The 6,932-nt window shown below is 34.8% G+C and overlaps 1 pseudogene; it reads right to left on the reverse strand.

Annotated features, from left to right (window-relative positions):
* Positions 1–232: 232 nt before the first annotated feature.
* Positions 233–6,625, reverse strand: LOC116863651 (annotated as a pseudogene).
* Between the last annotated feature and the right edge of the window lie 307 nt (positions 6,626–6,932).

Here is a 6,932-nt window from a genome sequence, read left to right on the forward strand (position 1 = left end):
CATATGGTTTGATTTTGATAGGAATTTTAAGGATAATATGGGTCACCATATTTCCATTACTTTGAGATTCCTTTCCTTTGTCTACCTACATACTTAACTATTGACAGTTACGAGTAGTATCAGACCAGTTTGTGTTAATCAGCAGCTGACTAATGTCATATAATGAGTTCATTTGATTTTATAAAGAAAATAGTTGAAAATATTAATAATTAAATCTTGTTACTCATCTTACCTTTTCAGGTGGAGTCACTACAAAGGGGGATTAAACACCAGAAGATCAACTTTTTCTTCTAGTCTTGGTAATAAGCCTTTGACCTAAATGTTTCAACAGTCAGAATTTTAAACTGGATTCAGAATTAAAATAGATAAATACATAAATCTTTAAAAATACTTTCTCCCCATGTTTTTAGAGAAAAACATATTAGAGGGCTAAAATTGTAGACAGATAAATATTTTTACATTTTCCTTGAGATAATAGGTTATATGCATTTACCTAAAAACAGGAAATTAAACTATTTACCAGAACGAACACAAAATGTATAAAAAGCCTCCGCTTTTCAACAGCTCATATGTTTATATTCTGGTTTCACTTTTGGAAGATTAAATAAGGAAGCAAGCTCTCCTATGTTCTATATAGATATACATATGCTTTAAACCTATTGCTCTAACTTAAACACTTAATTTCTGTAACCAAGAGAAATGTTTTTTTTTAATTTTTTTATTTGTCTGTTTATTTATGTATTTTATTTTTTCCAGTGTTCTAAGATTCATTGTTTATGCACCACACCCAGTGCTTCATGTAATATGTGCCCTCCTTAATACCCAGCACCACGCTCACCCAACCCCCTCCTCTCCCCTCCAAAACCCTCAGAGTTCACAGTCTCTCGTGGTTCGTCTCCCCCTCCGATTTCCCCCAATAAACTTTTCTTTTCCTTCTTCTAATGTCCTCCATGTTATTTCTTATGCTCCACAAGTAAGTGAAACCAGATGATAATTGACTCAAGAGAAATGTTTTATGAGATAACAAAAAAATCCAAAAATGCATATGTATAAAAATAGATACACATATATATATTTGCTTTCTACTTTACTCATAAAATAAATATACATAAATAAATGTATTGGCTGGGACAATTAGATATCAAAGAGAGGACTGAAAAATGTGGAAGAGACAATGAATATCTCAGTTGTTTGGCATTTTGTAAATCTTTAAACCATTGGGTGCAATTTTCTGTGAACCCACAACAAAAATGTCTTTTTAAACAAAGTGCTTTCATGGCACAATGCCATTTAAAGTATTCCTTTGGTTCCTCTGATGACTGAATTATATACATACTCACAAAACCATGTCTCGTCATGCCACCCTGAACTGTCACAGGCACAGTAAAGTAAAAACACCGTATCTGGATGGGCTCTCACCCTTAAAGCCATTTCCTTCAATTACCATTTTGTACAGACTCTCATCCATGAATTCTAAGGCGGTTTCTTCCTTCCTTTCTTTCTTTTTTTTTTTAATTTACTTATTTGAGAGAGAGAGACAGAGCGCACGCACATGCACACATGCCTGAACAGGGCAGAGAAAGAGGAAGCAGACTCCCCACTGAGCACAGAGCCTGATGTGGAGCTCCATCCCACAAACTCTGAGATCATGACCTGAGTTGAAATTAAGAATCAGTCACCGAGCAACTGCGCTTAACCAACTGTGCAACCAGGCGCCCCCTGAGGCTGTTTCTTGAGATGGAATAGCTGAAATACTTCAAGGCAGGGTCCGAAGTATCAGGTATTTTATTAACATTCTTACAATTCTCCCATATATACATAAAGACCTACCATTATTGACTAAATATTTTTCTTTAAATGGACCTTTTTTCTTTTTTGTTAAATAAATTTGCTCTAAAGAGAAATCAGTATTACTTCCTGGAAACAGAAATGACTACAAGGATAAATGGGATATAAATTTTTAAAAATGTCATGGTTATAGATACTGCTTACAGTCTGAGAGTGATGCAGGCCTTCTACCTCTTTGCTAAAGAGACATTTGGAGGGGGCGCCTGGGGGGCTCAGTCAGTTAAGCATCTGCCTTCAGCTCAGGTCATGATCCCAGAGTCCTGGGATTGAGTCCCACATGGAGTCCCACATGGAGTCGCATATGGAGCCCCACATGAAGCACCCCCACCCCCACCTGCCCACTGGGGGAGGGGGGGTCTTCTCAGCAGGGAGCCTGCTTGTCCCTCTCCTTCTCCTTCTGTCCTGCTTGTGCTCTCTCTCTCACAGTCTGTCTTTCAAATAAATAATAAATAAATACATAAATATGTAAATATGAGACTTAAGCGCTACCTACTGTGCTAAGGAGGCACCTCATAAATATGTAAATAAATAAAATCTTTAAGAGAGAGGAAAAAAAAAGAGACATTTGCAAGTGTTTAAAAGGTGTTAAAACTGAGACCTTTTCCCAGATGTAATCAAAATAGCTGAAGGAGGATTAGAGAGGAAAGAGCTTTTACATCATATGATTCAAAGTTATTTAACACTCAGTTATACCATCTCAGTACTGGGCACATCACTGGGCTATTTAGGCTATAAGGCAGTAGGAATCACTGCCTTACAACTTCCATTTTATCCCAGTTTCTAAAAGCATTTCTGTTTGTCATCTTAATAGGCCTATTAACTGTAAAGTTCAAAGACTGTCTTTGAGGAGGTGTTACAGAGGTACCTCTTATTTCTCTATTCATTTAAAAAGTGAAAAGTAACATTTTGAGGGAAGTGATTCAGGAATACCTTTGTCGGCAAGTAGGAAGATGACTAAGTTATCTGCTGTTCCTTTTGGTAGTGATACTGCAGCATGAGGTAATACATTTGAAATCACCAATTTTCAATTACATAAAGAAATAAAGTTTCTCACATTGTTTAAAAAAAAAATCCAGAAGGGAATTTTCCAGAAATATTGAGAAGGGAAACTAAAAAAGAATTTGCTTTGTAATTGTTTATAATGGCTCTAAGGTGGGGGCACCTGGGTGGCTCAGTCATTAAGAGGCTGCCTTCGGCTCAGGTCATGATCCCAGGGTCCTAGGAATGAGCTCCACATCAGGCTCCCTGTTCAGCAGAGTCTGCTTCTCCTTCTCCCTCTGCCTGCCGCTCTTCCTACTTGTGCTCTCTATCTCTCTGTCCAATAAATAAATAAAATCTTAAAAAAAAATGGTTCTGAGGTACTATATTTTAATAATCATTGCAGTATGGATTTTAAATAAAGGAAAAAAAATTGATAATAAAATACAGAAAATTAAGTAGTTTAAAAAGGAAACATTTAAATGAGAAAGTCACTGTAGACTGGATATAAGGTCTAATCACACACACCCCTCACCCATCCACATTCAGCTTTTGGGTGGTCTCAGAGCATTAGAACAGATCTAAAAATGGGGAAGTAAGCAAAAAAGGCCTCTGACAAGAAGTTTTAAATTCAAATAGCAAAATGTACTTTATTTATATGAGAGGCTCTTATTTAGAGCCCCTGAACTCTTAGCTTAAATACAAGTTTAACTAAATCACTTGTTTGGTATTCCAGCAAACAGCACATGGAAAGAGAGAGTGGAAATGCCACGAACAGGTGACAGCGAAATAAGACAACATAAAGCAAGAGAAAAGAGACAAAGAGGAGAGGAAATGAAAATTCAAAATCACTGCAGGCTCTAGCTACTCAGTGTAAGGAAGAAAGCCCTGAGTAATCCTCATCACAGCTAGCACAGAATAGTAACTAATGCTCATTTTAATGACCCTGAATCAATCAAAGATAAAGTTATGTTTAGTTTATTTTAGGAATGTCAGGAAAGCCATATGACATATCTGAAAAAAAGTCTTTTTTCTAAAACTAAAAAAGAAGCAAAATAAAAACTTTGTGAACAGGTAAGCTTAGTTATCTAAAACAATGATTTTGATCATGGCTGTGATCATCTATGCCTAGTGTTCTGAATCCTAAACAAACACAGAGTTTTGTAAGTGGATCATAATACCTTATGCTAATGCCTCCTTCTTCCTTCTTTGTCAGCATTCAGGGTCACCATCACCTCGAACCACCAAAAGAGCTGACTGGCATGGACTACCATGAGCCATGTCTTGAAACAGCTGTGAGACTTCCAGATTTAGACTCAATGGTCTGGGCTTAAATTCTGTAATTATCACTCTATGAGTTACATAACTTTAAAAAATGAACCTCACCTCAGTTTGTACTTCTGTTAAAAAAAAGATATTCTGAATTTCTTATTTATCTAAAGTTTTATTATTATACCGAAACCATATATTTAACACTAATCATGGACACAATAAAGAAATAAATTAAAATTTCAAAGGGCAAAACCTTCACAGTGATCCCATGTAAATCACCTTAGTACCTTTCTTGATAATCTAGTTTTTAATAGCAGTAACAAGTTCTAATAGGTAAGAATTTCTCACATATTTTGCTTAATTCCTTCTAAGCTGAAAAATCACTTCTGAGTTTAAAAAAGCAGAAAAGCTAAATACTCTTAACACTAAGAATACATGTCAAGAAGCATGGAAAGCATTTTTATTTTTATCCCTATCTTGTACATGGTGTTAAGATTTTCTGCTTACAAAAAAAGCACTTATAACAACAACAAATATCCAAAATTATCCAAGTTTTACTAATTGGAATATTAAAGGAAAACTGCGACTGAGAAATATATGTGTAACTTAAAATGATGGTTCTGTAATTGTGATGTGTTTTTTTTTTTTTTACCTCTCCAGGCCTCATTCCCCTCTTTGTTCTGATTTCATCTCCTTGATCTCTAATGGGTAAATTCTCTATCCTCTCATTCTCAATCCATTTAGCTTGGGTAGGGCTTATCCCAATGCAGCTGTCCAGGGTGGGACTATGACTCATGCCTAAACCAGTCATCTGCATATTTCAATCCCCTTTGGCCACAGGGAGAGATTTTGAGATGGCATATGATCCAAGATGATCCAAGCAGTACTCATTCTGGGGCTTGTAAGACTAACTAAATAGAAAGAGTTTCTTTCCATGGAAGGATAAGGGAGGTGTTTGCTGAGAAGTGAGAAATAGACATGCAAGTATCTTCTTACCAAGAAAAAAAGACTACCTAGAAATAGAGCCAACAGAGAAGTTCAGAGCTAAGAAAAGATGCCTGTCATATTATTTGAGTTCCTGGAGCCAGCTGTGCCTGAAGCCATACACTTTACTTAAGCCAGTTTAAACTGGATTCTCTGTCACTTCTGACCAAAAGATGATTGATCCTTCCAAGACAGTAGAAATTTCCTTTGAATTTTGGACAAGGTGAATTATATAAATTAAGAATTTACTTTGTAAATTATGGGGTATACTATTTAGTGGATTACAAGTTAATTAATTTATCACTCAAGCTTCTTTGACCTAATCATCTTAACCTTAACTTATTTGAAAAGGAAATTAACTGTTATTGGACAAGGATGAATAGCTCACCGAGTCTGTAATTACGGCTGAATGTGGACTTTGTTACAGTGTGCTGTCTCCAGAGTGCAAGCTGCTGCTTCAGGGTTGGTATCAGTGCACCTAGAAACAGAAAAGAAAGAAAAGTGTATTTTACGACCACGAGGCAACCTATTACTGAAAAATTTTAAAGTGTTACACTGCTTTTTAACAAAGCAGATTTAGAAAAAAATAAAAATGCTTTAATAATGGTGAAGGAAAAAGAAATAAGAAGTCATATTAATGAAAAAGATTGTTATATTGACATAATGTGCAGGAGTAAAAACTACACATATATGCATACACATCTGAAGGAATTAAATTATGAATCTAATGAATACTATGCCACCACAAAAATGAAATTTAAAAGGAATTTTTGAAAAATACTCATGATACAATATTAAAAACATAGGAAATGGGAAAAAAAGAACCACACTTGGACCATGTGTGGTAGAATTGGAAGTGATTTTTATTTTCTTCTTTAAACTTTCCATATTCTCAAATTTTCTTAAAAATTTAAGTAATTTTCAATTTTTTCTGGTAATCAGACTATTTGCCTAAAAAAATTCAAGTTTAGAAATACCCTAAAATTATTTTGTTGCTTCTATAATTATGTAGTATGATGGAACAGTTTTGGACATGCAGTTAAAATGTTTAGGGAAGAATAATTTATAATCTGAGTCTTTACTACCCTTAAGTAGACCCTTTCAGATATATACCATTCATTTACAAAAATGATTTCATTCAGGCAGTCATACCCCTAGTGAATTTCTTAGTGGAAATGTGGATGAATTTGATATATTTACACTTACATGTACAAAGCTTGAGGACCTATCATAGAGGCTAGGAATGCGGATACCACTCCAGACCCTGATCCTACTTCAAGGCATATTTCCACTCTAAAAAAGCAAAATAAAATAAATGAGTATAGTAGGATAAAAATATACATCACAGAAAATGACGCTCAATCTACTTTTAATGTGTATTTCTCCAGCATCACTCGTCTGCAAATGTATGGAAATACAAAAGAAATTTATAAACACACTAATTTCTGACAACCACTTTGTGCTCATTTAATACTGTTTAACTCAGAATTGTTTGGGGTGTGTAATTAAAGTCCATAAGATAGATGGCTTCCAATTAATTACTACAAAACATTACATAAATCTATGGAATAAGGTTGAGGGTTGAAAATATTAATATGAAAAACATCAACCCTTCTCACAAGGGTTTAGTAGTTTAGTACTTCCCTAAAATGATAGGGTTAGTTATTATACTCTTTATTTATGATGTTTTCTCTATCATTTAAAAGTACATAACATTCACAAATCCATTAGCATATCCTAGGGAAAAAAAAAATTCCCTCTTTCTCTTAATAGATTTAGAGCAGGAAAGAAATTCATTATTTGTACAGCTGTACCCTGAACTGAGAAAATCTCACAGAATCTGACCTTAG

Source organism: Lontra canadensis, unplaced genomic scaffold (assembly GCF_010015895.1).
Source record: "Lontra canadensis isolate GAN:19392208 unplaced genomic scaffold, GSC_riverotter_1.0 scaffold2029, whole genome shotgun sequence".
NCBI lineage: Eukaryota > Metazoa > Chordata > Mammalia > Carnivora > Mustelidae > Lontra > Lontra canadensis.